Here is a 12,584-nt window from a genome sequence, read left to right on the forward strand (position 1 = left end):
TGATTGCGAAGATAATTTAGACCAATTTGAGAATATTAATAAATGATCATGTGGTAATTTCCATGTTCATTTTATGTAGCACATGCACATCCAATTTCAACAGTCTCTTAACAGAAAATTCCAAGACCAAAATATTAATTTTTTTAAATATATAAAAATATAATTGGGAAAATATCACTTACCTTCCTCCAGGTTATGCCTAATTATAGACAGCATTCCTAACGTTTTAATAATTACAGAAACCTCCCTCTAAAGTGATTAGAGTTTGATTTCGGTAGAATCCTTGTTAAATGACTAAAATACCTTTATTTTATAAAATAACAAATTAGTAAAACATAAAATGACAAAATTACCCACAAACTCTTTTCCTACCATCCCTTTCTTTCTTTCTCTCCATATCAATCTTTACCCACCAAAACTAGTGGCTGCACCGCCACCACCACAATTGGCCCTGCTATAGCACCACCACCAAAGGTGACAGCAGTATCACCACCACTGGCAGCAGCAACAACATCATGGCCTTTGCCGCTCTTCTTTTCCACCTCCACCACGACCTTCCCATCCTCTACATTTCTCGATCCTCCTCTTTCTCTTTACCCTTCCATCAATTCACACATCCTCTAATAAAACCTATACATATATATGGATTATTAATTGTGGTAGAGTTTATGCCAGGTGTGTCAAATCGGCAGCAGAGAAGAGGTCGAAGATGTCTACCGTGGTGGATTACTTGAGAGTCATGGAGAAGAAATAGAGAAAGAGGAGAGTTCTCCTAACTCGATCTCCAATCAGCCACCAATGGATTCATCTTCTATGCATAGCTTTCTTGGCAAAGTCAGTCACTGCTCTATTTATAAAGCTGTCCTCGACGACGGCAAGCTCATCGTCGTTGTCAAAAGGACCATAACCCTGGACACAATCAACAGTCCCGCGGAGGATGAGTTCGCGATTCTATAGAGAATTCAAAACCCTACGTAGGTCAATTTGTTAGGGTTGGTTATTGAGTTGGTTATTGATTTAAATGAGATAAGATTAATTATGGTGGAGTTCATGCCAGGTGTGTCAAATCGGTGGCAGATAAGAGGCCAGGGATGTCCTTTGTGGTGGATGGTTTAAGAGTCGTGGAGAAGAAAGTGAAGTCACTGATTTGGGATAATATACCGGCACGTCGTTAATGTTGAGTAAGTACGAATTAGTATATATATATATATATATATATATATATATATATATATATATATGTATTATATATAGAGAAGATTTTTTTCCCAACAAAAAATGGAGAGATAGAGTTATGTTTGTTTAGAGAGAGAAAATATGTACACACAAAAATTAAAGTATGACTGCCTTTGAGGGTATTAGGTAATTTGTAATTCAAAAGTAATGGTGGAAATGTGTTTACATTATAGTAAAGGCAAATGTGATATTTCATGCTAAAAAATGGCAGACTTCATCAAAAATCGTTTTTGACAAGTGTTGACTGTCATCGGAAGGGGCAAAGTATTACAACAAAGCTAACTTTGTGGGAGGTTAGTGTAATTTTTGAAATGTTAGGGGCACTATTCGTAATTAGACCTAACTTTGAGGGACATACGTGATATTACCCCAATATAATTTATTTATTTTTTTATTATATATTTGTGTGGTATGAGAAAAGCCTTTATGTCAGCACAACAGTGTGAGGAAAGCCTTTATGTCAGCACAAATATAACTCCTTTGACCAGTAAACCCAAGATAGTGAAGGAGTCGCTGATCTCTCCTCTGACTGCTCTTTCCCTCTCTCCAACACTTTTGGATAACGAACACCTTCCTTTTTTTTTTATATTTATACACATACTCACTTCTATATATATACACACACCCATGGACATAGATAAACACGCACTGTAAAAGTCTAGCTCAAATTTGACCTTGCTATTTTATATTAAATTATAAAATATAATTATTATTTTTTAAAATTACAGAAATACCCCCATTTTCTTCGTCCTCTTCACCCCCTCTGAAACTTTTACCCCTATCTATCTCGAACCCAAAACCACAGCCACCAACCACTATCTAAACAATACTGGCCGATATAAGATATATATACAAACTAGAGGTCAGAAATTTGAAACTATATATATATATATATATATATTGCAGGTATCATTATATATTTTTTCTAAAATAGTTCTATGGCCACTCTGAATCGTCATCTAATAACTCACAATGGCTGTATCATTTAGACCGTCTGCGATACCACCTGCCAAACTGGTCTGTGCTTTGTTTTAATCCTAACCAGTACCACAGTACTTTTGTTTTAAATATTGGTAATCGGAGCTCTAATCCAAGTCAAAACATTATGGTCTGAAACTTTAAAAAAAATCTATGGGAATTCTATCGGTGACAAGTCGATTCGGCAAGTGAGTCTTTGGCTGCTATACCGATAGTTCCAGTGGAGAAGAAGCGTGGGCCCACATGACCCATCACTGATTTAGCAGCGAACATGAAGGTTGCTGACTTCTTCAGATAAGACAAGGTCACCGGAACACGACCTGGAAACCACTATGGACGGCGACCCCTATAATGACCCGGTCATTTTCCTTCTTTTCCTTTTTCCCATTTTTACGGATTTTTTTTTTCTGTTGATGGTAACCTCACTTTTTGTGTTCGGAGTTGATTTTTGGCCTCATGTGTTTTCATTCCATTTAGTTTCCTCGAAATGCGTAACTATACTTTTGAAGAAAAGCTTTATGGTTGTTTCTTTTTCCCGTGGGGGCATGGATGAAGAGTTTCTTCAGAAATATTTTCATTTCTTGGGGTGTTTTTCATAAATATCTTTTGAAGATATTTTGTCTTAGGGGTTTCTAAGAAAGTATCTTTTGAGAGATATTTTCATTTAGGTCATCTGCGCAGTTATCCTTTGTGTAGGGGCCTTTGTGCAATTAATGAAAATTAATTGCAAAGTGTGTCTTTTGGGCTTGGATCCTCGTACGGGATTCATTTTTACAATTCGTCGAGTCGTGTACTCTTAGGATTGTCTTCCGGTCGTTTTCACCAGTTTTAAGATTTTTGACCCCAGTTGTCGTCGAACTTACTCAGGGCATATGTTTCTGCATGTGACTCAATTTTTGATGCCGTTTCTTCTATTATTTATTTTTTTGTCATGACAGTGCTTTTTCGTTCATGAAATTTTGCCATTCGAGCGCGTCTGGACAGTTTTCACTTTTCGGGCGCGGGACTCGTTTGGGGCACTTTTTGAGATTTATATAAATAGGGGGTAGGAGAGAGAAATATCATATTTCTCTCCCCCTTCCCATGGCTACCGCCCCTCTCCCCTCTTCTTTCTTTTTCTTTTTTTCCTCCATTTGATCTCCTTTCTCTTGGATTCTCTCTCGGCCGATGAAGGCTTTAAGGTCTGCCTCGGTAAGGCCTTCGATTCCAACTGTTTGGAATCTCATTTCGACCTAATTTTGAGATCAGGATCTGGCTTGGGTTTGGATTTTGGTGTTGCCACAAGAGGGTTTGTTGTTCCCTTCGTTGTTTGCATCATAACCCCGAAGTGGTGTCGTATTCAGAAAGGTTCCGTTTTGGTGGTTTTTGAGATTTCATCTCAAATTGAGGTAGGGGGTTGTTGTATGTTTATATCCTAAGTGTTTTAGTATTTTTGGGGCTTAATATATATTGTTTACATGCTTGTTAAATCACAATCTTATATATAGATGGAAAGCCTTTGATTTGACTAGGGTTTAATGATTTAAAAGCATATTTAGTGTATATATATGTATAACTTGTTGAATTATAGCTTAAATTTATATTGTATAACTTGTTTTATAATTTAAAGCATGCCTATGATATATATTTATATCTATTTTATGTAGAGATATCATGATAAGTAATGGCTTAGTGGATTGTAGCTTATATGCATTATATAGCTTGTTTAAATGATTCAAAGCCTTGAAAACATGTATATCTTGTCGTAAGTAAATTATTTCATATACTAGGTTGCTTGATTTTAGAGACTTTTCATATTTGAATGACAATCTTTTGTAAAGTAATACATTTAATTACCTTGTGAGCATGCTATTAACTTGTTATAAAATTAGTTCTTGTGGCCTCTTATAATGGTAATTTGACTTAGCATGACCAATGGGCAGTGGCCTAGCGGTATCGGCCTCTTACCTCCCAAAAGGAGGTCAGGGGTTCAAGTCTCAGAAGAGATGTGTGTGTGAGTACCAACTAGGAAATTTTTTTTTTTTGACTTAGCATGATATATGATATCATTATCTTGTATAATTTGTTTAAATATATTTAGTATAGGTATATTACTTATTTAGAATATTACAATTGATTACCTTGAAAGCTTGTTACTAAATTGTAGTTTATTTAGTACTTGTGGCCTTTCTATGTTTATATGTGATGGATAGGGTTTGGCTCTAGTACGGGAGACAAAAGTCTCTCTATGTAATAAGTGCGCACTAGGTAGTACCTTGTGGGTCGAAATTACCTAGAATAACTTGCTTGGTCTAGTGACCACATGTCCTAGTCTTTCCACTTCTTGATTTTGCATTCAATTCCAAGTTGTTAATCATGGATTACTTGTAGCTTGTGATTTAGTGCTTTCTTCGTGTATTCGAATCTCATTTAGTATACTTGAAATTGTATACTTGCTTTGTGTATTTAGATCTCATTTAGTATGTTTGAACTTGTATACTTACTTTGTGTATTTAGATCTCATTTAGTATACTTAAACTTGTATACTTGCTTTGTGTATTTAAATCTCATTTAGTATACTTAAACTTATATACTTGCTTCTTGTATTTTGATTTTGTTTAGTATACTTGTATCTTGTATACTTGTTTTGTACTTATTTCGCTTAGCTTAGTATACTTGTGCCTTGTATACTTGATCTACGTGTATTTCAATATTAATAGCATACTTAAGAATGTATACTTTTATATTGAATATCATGTTCGAATATTATTTAGTATACTTGTAAGTGTATAATTATATGTGGTGCATTGCGTTTCAATATTGCCTTGTATACTTGAGTATGTATACTTGTATATTATCTTTCATTTCAATTGCTTGTGTACCTTGAGATGATCCCTTAGTTCACCTTGGAACGTAGACGTTAGGAGGAATGATCCATTGTAATGACCTATATTGAACTTGCACGACACTTGAAACTTTAGGGTATACGCATGCACTTCTTCCTACGAGTAACTTGTTTACTCACCCTAGTTGTTGGGATATTTTTCAGGTACGGATACTTTGGTTTGGGATGCACAACATCTCTAGGTCACTTTGTTTAATGAGCATGCAAGTGTTAGCATATATCGTTTTACCTTTTTAAGTTATAATGCATAATTAGGCTAAAGTGTCACTATTGCCTTGAAACTTGTAACATGTACCTAAGTACACTTTTCGACACTTATTTTATATGTATGATATGTGGCCAACAAACTTCATTTGAATTCACATGCATGCACTTAATGTGAAATTTTGCCTTTAAGGGGAATATTATGAAATTAAGGGTTTTGACGTGCCCTTTTTACTTCGAATTATGTATTTCTTATGCAAGTTTACTTTTTGGCATTCATTTAATATGTATGAGGTATGGCCAAGGGCCAAACACCATTTTGTTTTCATTTATGTACTTTGGATTTATAATTTGTTTTTGAAGGCAATATTATGAAATTTGAGGTTTTAGCGGGTCATTTTCAGTTCGGATGGTGTAAAGTGTGCATGAGCACACTCACTAGGATTCATTTAATATGTATGACGTGTGGCTAAGGGCCAAACGGCCTTTTGAATGCATCTATGCCCATTTGTTGCAAGTTTTGCTTTTAAATGACCTTTTTTTTTTTTTTTTTTTTTTTTTTTTTTTTTTTTTTCACGCATTTGAGGTTTGATAGGTCATATTTTGCATTGGGAGTATTTTGAAGCCGTGGATATTGTAGTGCATCTTAATAGTTATATTACGTCTGTGTACATGATCATTTTTATGCAAAACCTTTTCCTTGGTAAAATGAGCCTCCTATGGACTCATTTTGCACTTTTTAAGCAAAATCTAGTTTAACGGAATTTTGGGTATTTCACTTGAAAAAAAAAACTCTTCTTGACATGGTCATATAGAAAACATGATTTTAGAGGAGGTCTTTTCATAAACTTTTTCCAAAAAACCTCGTTAAAGCCTTGGAAATGTAAATTTTTCAGAACATGTCAGAAATTGGATTGATTTTGCTTCAGGACCTCATCTAACCGGTTAGATGTGTCATCTACTCGGTTAGATGGCCATGGCAAAATGTTTTTCCTTGATGCCTTGCTCATCTAACCGGTTGGATGGGTGATGTGCTCGATTAGATGGTCATCTACTTGCATAGATGACCTGTTGGTTCTCCTTTGGGTCTTGTTTCTTCAGATGATCATATCTTGCACATTTTAAATCCAAATTAGATGATTCTTAGCCTAAATTGTAGGATTTTGAGTCAGCTTTCTAATAGTACCAATACCATTCTTAGATTATAATCGTAGTGAGAGTTATGAGAATTTTAGTGAGATAGGGTCGTGGTTTCTCTTAATCAGAGGACGCCATTTTGTTTTACCCTTGGTCCATTTCTTGTAAGGTTTTGAAACCCTTGTTTCCTTCTTGCTTCCGTTAAGTCTTGGGACTCTTCGAGAAACTATTTTTGTGTCTTAGGGATGATGTACATCTCTAGAGGCCTTGTTTTTTTTTAGCTTTCGTATTCGGGATCGGTTAACGGATAAACCTTCGGGTCATTATAGGACGCACTGGATTTGTAAAAATCTAGGGCCGTCACAACCCTCTTTGAAACCACCATAGATGGTGACCTTGGGTCATGATTTAAAAGGGTAGATTTTTAAACACAACCTGGAAACCACCATGGACGGCGACTCCCTCTCTAAAACTGTTGGGTCGCTGATCAACAACCCAACCCTCTCCAAATTGTGACCCAAGGTCGCTAAAATGTTGCTTTTTACGGCTGCTGAAGTCCTGTACCACGGCGACACAACTGAAATAAGGATAGTATCGTCGATTATCGCATAACCGACGATCACCATGGGTGAATCTTTCGACAAACGGATCTTTGGTAGAATTATAGAAGAATCCCACTCTCGGTTTTGAGTATCCAAACATTTAAAACAAGGACGTTCTACGTTGATGCCATTACACATGGTATATGCACTAACCATATAAACCCCCCCCCCCCCCCCCCCCCCCGGTTCTTCTTCTTTTATTCTGCACATTAGAATAGTTTTATTGATTTGGGGATTTGCAATTCAGAAAGCTTTTTGGTATGTTTATTGATAATTTATAAGGCTTTGCAAATAATGATTAATAGTGCTTTTACAGAGAATCCATTGGAAATGGGTTTGTTTTAGAGAGAGGGGGAGAGGTGAGAGTTTTAGAGAGTGAAAGAGGGGGTGAAGAAGAAGATATTAAAGGGTATTTTTGTAATTTAAAAAATAAAAATTATATTTTAAAATTTAATATTAAATAGAAAGGTCAAATTTGACATTTCGCAGCCCCATTAACTGGTCAGATATGGATATCGGAGTAATATGATCACTTTTTAAAGTGTCGGGAGTTTTCTTAAATAGGTTGGGAGTTTATAATCAAATTTGAAAGTAGTGAGGGTTTTTTGACATTAGCCCTAATGAATGTAGCATGTATGAGTAACAATAGATGGTAATGAGACTTGGTTCAGTGTTTAAGTTTAAAACAATGTAGTTTATAAAAGGCCAAATTAGTCTTTTACTTTTTTCGACATCAAAAAGAAAGTGACGTAATGGGTTAAATGCAACAAAAACATAGTTTAAGGGAGTTTCTTGCAAAATTCCAAGACCAAAATATCAATTTTTTAAATATATAAAAATATAATTTATTGCTATTTTTATTATAAAATCAACTTGTAACATGATATTAAATTAGGCCTTGGTATGTTTATTAACATATATTAAATTGAGAATATTTGGATGAGTTTTGAAAACTTTATTTAATTATTTTCTTGTATAAAATTTTAATTCACATAGTTGTATCTTATGTGGAATCAATTTGTAACATGATATTAAATTAGGCATTGGTATGTTTATTAACATATATTAAATTGAGAATATTTGGATGCGTTTTGAAAACTTTATTTAATTATTTTCTTGTATGAAATTTTAATTCACATAGTTGTATCTTGTGTGAATTAACTTGTAACATGATATTAAATTAGGCCTTGACATGTTCTTTGATAGATATTAATTTGAGAATATTTGAATGAGTTTTGAAATCTAGAGATTTTAATTAAATGAATTAATTAAAATCTATTTAATGGTTCCGTTGATTTAATTATGTTTTTAACTTAAAGTATGTAATGTCTTTGACTTGTTTCTTAGCATATGTTAATTTAAAGTCATTTGAAGTTGATTTGAAGATAGAGAAATTAATTAATAAACTTAATTAATTTTTATTTAAGTGTTTTATTCATTTGAATATGTATTTGAGTTGATATATATAATGACCATACTATGATATTTGACATATATTAATTAGGGAATTTTTAGATGAGATTTGAAATCTAGAGAAATTAATTATTTTATTTAATTAATTTACATTTTTATTGCATTAATGATTTAATCATATATTTGACGTTGATTGTATGTTTAAATCATGATTTCGGACTTGTATTATATTCATGAGATTAAGTTTTCAATATTGAATAATATTGTTGTAACGTGTAACGAATCGAATACTGAAGATTCGATGTTTATATTGTTGTAGCATGTAACGAATCGTACACTGAAGATTCGACATTTATATGCCTTGTATGTGTAACTAATCGCACACCGAAGATTCGACATTTTGTATGCCATAGTAGTTGATTACTTAGAGCATGTATTGTGTGTTTCCAAAATTTGGTTGCACATAGTAGATAACTTATTACTTTACATATAAATGTTGTTATATACGTTGTTGCATAACATGTTGATTTTGGAAACTTGGGATGTTGTTGTATGACTATGGTTAGAGCATGGTTCTAGTACGGGGGATAGTCCCCCTATAGTCTAGTGGGCACATATGGAGGTTACCCGTGGGCTAGTAACCCTAAAGTAACCACGTTGTCGATCTGATTCGGCGTCATGTTCGAGTATCCACCTTATTTGATTTCGCATTTTAAATTCCAAGTTGATAACTTTGTGAATTTATATCTTGTTACGTTGTTTTGGAAGTTCCAATTATGTTAAACTGTATCATTTAGTTGTTTTCGCATTTTAAATTCCATATCATTCTTGGATGATAGTGTTCTATACAAAGAATTTTCACTCATACTTTCATAGAGACGCCACACGTCATCCTCATGCCTATCAATGTAAGAGCCACCCATAGAAGCATCAACCATACCCTTATAGTTGTCCGATAAGCTTTCAAAGAAGTATTGAACTAATTGCCATTTGGGCATGTCATGATGTGGACACTTCCTAAGCAATTCATTGAAGCGTTCCCATGCCTCATGAAACGTTTCTCCATCCCCATGTGAAAATTTTCGAATTGAGGTCCTCATGGCATTGGTTTTAGAAACCGGATAGTACTTCTTCAAGAACTCTTGTTGCATTTCTGCCCAAGAAGTGATTGAAAAAGGCCTAAGATTGTTAAACCAATACTTTGTCTTGTCTTTTAAGGTGAATGGAAAAAGTTTGAATCTTAAAACCTCTTCCGGCATGTCCGTATATTTTACGGTGGAACATACTTCAAGAAACTCATCCAAATGCTTGTAAGGTTCTTCACTTGGAAGTCCATGATAGTTAGGAAGCATTTGAATGGTTTGTGGCTTAATTTCATAATGATGTGCTCTAAATGGAGGCAATTGGATGCATGTAGGTGCATTGTATTCATTAGGCACATAGTGATCTCTTAAAGCAAAAGGTGGATTAGCTACTTGAGGTGCAACATGAACACCTTGGTTTTGATTTCCTTGATTGTTGACGTGAGGTTGTGGAGCATACATTGGCCTTGGCATTCCATATGGAACTTGGCCTTGTTGTTGTGGTGGTTGGTGAATGAATGGCCCAGGCATGCCTAATGGTACTTGTATGTTCTCATTGTGCACATTGGGATGAAGGATACCTTGTTGGTCTATGTGACCAATGTCCTCAACATGATTATCATTATGGTCATCCATTGAAAGATTGGCTCTATTTGAACTTCCTCTTCCCCTAGGATTTCTAACGATAGATTCAAGATGCAAATCAAGAGGGGCAAGAGTTGGTCTCAATGAACGACGCCCATGCATGCACAATACAAAACACAACAAACACAAAGAATGAGAAACACTATGCCTTCACAACAATGCAATTAGACTTCTTCCACAAACATTAAATTCATACTCCCATACTTTAACTCAATGATGCAAAACAATAAAAAAAATAAGCCTCCACGTGGGCCGACGATTTAACTAAGGGATTGAGTAAAGAAAATCTCACAAAGGTCCTTTAGCACTTTAACTCTAAATTTTAAAGCTTAGCTTAGCAATTTTTTAAAGTTTTTAACATTTTTCCTTTGCTTTGCTTGCTTGAATTGAATGCTCAATGGCTCCTTTGCTTGCTTCCTCTCCAACAAAGCACCTTGTTAAATAAGAACAATACAATAAGTAACCAAAAAGAAAAATAAAAATGAAGTAAAAACACGATCAAAAGAGTACTAATCCTAATCAATTCCACAAATCCGACGTTGCCAAATCTAATCAACAAGTCCCCGGCAACGGCGCTAAAATTTGACGGATTGCGGCCTTTCCTTGTACAGCAAATTGATGTGTAGTGGATGTGCGGTTCAAGAAAAGCCTTTTTGGGTCAAGTTTAAATTTATAAAAACCACTACCAACACTACTACTAACATAGCAAGAGTGAGTAGGGATCGTCCCAAGGGACTGTGAGGATCGATCAATGTCTTAGAATCACAATTAGGGCTAGTAGGTCGAGTGATCAAACAATTGGTTGGTTGGTTGATTAAAGAGCAACTAAATTAAACTAAGTAATAGCAAAAGAGTGCAATTAAGAGTAAGTAAGAGAGAGAGAAAAAGATCTTGGGGTTTAGAGATTACCACCAAACAATGCATTTCTATATCATTGACAAGTGATTAATGAGGGCAAATAGTGGGTTGCAATATTGGTGTGTGTGTATTTGGTTTATTTAATAAGTAAGGATGACTAGTTAAACATGTATTGTCTAAATATCATGTGAAAGGCACAATATATCTAAGTTATGAAGCATATATTGTCTAAACAACATGTGAAAGGCACAATAAATCAAAACAAGTCATTAATCCTTTTATTAAGCTCACAATCCAAATACAACACAAGGATAGAGACATATGGTAATTGCATTCAAAAGCTTGGATCATCAAACAACAAGCATAGATTGTCCCCCCATTTAACACTACACTACAACTACACTATATCTACACTACTAGCATAAAAATAAACTACGGGAGAGGCACAATCCATCAAGAGATAAGTATGAACCATCAAAAGAATCACAAGAGCATTATTTTAAGCACAATGTTTTGACAATCTCTAAATCTATAGCATCAATACACATAGACATGCATTAATAACACAAAATCTAAAGATAAGCACATGAACATCTATTCTAGCATACATAGACATATGGATAGAATGACATGACCAATTGGAAGCATTAAACCACATAAATCATTGACTAAACAAGATCTATATATATCAAAGTGTCAAAACATCAATTACAATACTAATACCTCAATCATACACAAGATTAAGATGTAGAAAGCATGCTTGGGGCTAACTCTAGCCCCAAGAGGATGTCTAGCCACTCATGGTGATGATGTTCTAACCCTCAGGGGCTAACTCCATGGTTGAAATCTACTCCTTGTTGATGAAAAGTCTCCAATGGTGTCTCTAGCCTCTTCCTCCTCTAAGCTTCTTCTCCAAGAGATGATATGAAAGTAATGTTGGCTCCCCTTGAAAAAGCAATCCTTATTCTTATATAGGTAGGTCAAAATGACACCCAAAATGAGCTGGGGTCGTGCACACAATATTCCCTAATGATTGGATAAAGGACAACTTTCAATGAGATAGAATTTTAACTTTTTCGCACTGGAGGAAGTTCGATCGATCGAAAATAAGTGAGATCGATCAAACTTAGGCTGGATCGATCCATCTGGCTGAGTTTTTTACAAAAAGACAAATCCGAGATATTTATGGGAGATATTTATGGGAAAAGGACAAAAGTGGTTAGTGGGTGGTACAGTTGTGGATATGATCAATCATTTGAATAAGGACAAAAGTGTTCGATCGATCGAAGGATGGTGTTGGATCGAACGAACTTGTAATGACTAGGTCATTTTCTTCCTTTTCCATTTTTCCTCAAATTTTGCGAATAAATTTTTTCCGTTATCTTTTCTTTTCTGTGGATGGTTTTTCGTTGCTTAGTGTCATCTCGAGTGCTCAGAATTGGTTTCCGAGACTCTTTCAGGTGAATTGACAACTTCCTTTGAAGACCGAGTCATTTTCGCATTTTTCGTTTTTGACACTATACGCTATTTCGTCTTTTCCCTATT

At 34.8% G+C, this 12,584-nt stretch overlaps 1 pseudogene; it reads left to right on the forward strand.

Annotated features, from left to right (window-relative positions):
* Nucleotides 1–9,450: 9,450 nt before the first annotated feature.
* Nucleotides 9,451–9,549, forward strand: LOC132283879 (small nucleolar RNA R71; annotated as a pseudogene).
* Nucleotides 9,550–12,584: the final 3,035 nt, after the last annotated feature.

Source organism: Cornus florida, unplaced genomic scaffold, assembly GCF_030987335.1.
Source record: "Cornus florida cultivar Cherokee Brave unplaced genomic scaffold, ASM3098733v1 CherokeeBrave_3.0.0_Hap2_Chr01, whole genome shotgun sequence".
Taxonomy (NCBI): Eukaryota; Viridiplantae; Streptophyta; class Magnoliopsida; order Cornales; family Cornaceae; genus Cornus; species Cornus florida.